At 38.9% G+C, this 939-nt stretch overlaps 1 protein-coding gene across 3 annotated transcripts in view; it reads right to left on the minus strand.

The window, feature by feature from the left end:
* DYNC2I1 (dynein 2 intermediate chain 1) overlaps positions 1–939 on the minus strand; it is a 55,941-nt gene that overhangs the window by 51,274 nt on the left and 3,728 nt on the right. The gene's annotated exons all lie outside the window — the stretch shown is intronic.

Genomic DNA, 939 nt, shown 5'->3' on the forward strand with positions numbered 1-939 from the left:
TTTCTTTCTTTCTTTCTTTCTTTCTTTCTTTCTTTCTTTCTTTCTTTCTTTTCTTTCTTTCTTTCTTTCTTTTCTTTCTTTCTTTCTTTCTTTCTTTCTTCTTTCTTTCTTTCTTCTTTCTTTCTTTCTTTCTTTCTTTCGTTTATTTATTTATTTATTCTTATGTTAATCCCCATACATTACATCATTAATTTTAGATGTAGTGTTCCATGATTCATTGTTTGTGCATAACACCCAGTGCTCCATGTAGAACGTGCCCTCTTTAATACCCATCACCAGGCTAACCCATCCCCCCACCCCCCTCCCCTCCAGAACCCTCAGTTTGTTTTTCAGAGTCCACCATCTCTCATGGTTCGTCTCCCCCTCCGATTTCCCCCGCTTCATTCTTCCCCTCCCGCTACCTTCTTCTTCTTTTTTTTTTCTTAACATATATTGCATTATTTGTTTCAGAGGTACAGATCTGAGATTCAACAGTCTTGCACAATTCACAGCGCTACATGCAGCCTTTCTAAAAACAGAATGAAGTAGCACTGCACCGACCTAAACAGTTAACAGCAGTTAACAGTGAATGGCTGTAACACAGCGATTCAAATTTCATATCAACATTTAAAAAGACGAGAACTTTATTTTATTCTAAGGATAAACTCAATACATACAGATATATATATTTATCTATATATATGTGTGTTTATACCTTTTAAGCTATGATTAATAAATTTCATGATAATAAACTCACACATTACCAATTGTTTGGTATGTAACAGAAAAAATTAGAAATTTCTGAAATTAGGGCGCCTGGGTGGCTCAGTTGGTTAAGCGACTGCCTTCGGCTCGGGTCATGATCCCAGGGTCCTGGGATTGAGTCCCGCATCGGGCTCCCTGCTCTGCGGGGAGCCTGCTTCTCCCTCTCCCACTCCCCCTGCTTGTGTTCCCTCTCTC

This window comes from Mirounga leonina, unplaced genomic scaffold (assembly GCF_011800145.1).
Source record: "Mirounga leonina isolate KUSES-001 unplaced genomic scaffold, KU_Mleo_1.0 Mir_288, whole genome shotgun sequence".
Lineage (NCBI taxonomy): Eukaryota > Metazoa > Chordata > Mammalia > Carnivora > Phocidae > Mirounga > Mirounga leonina.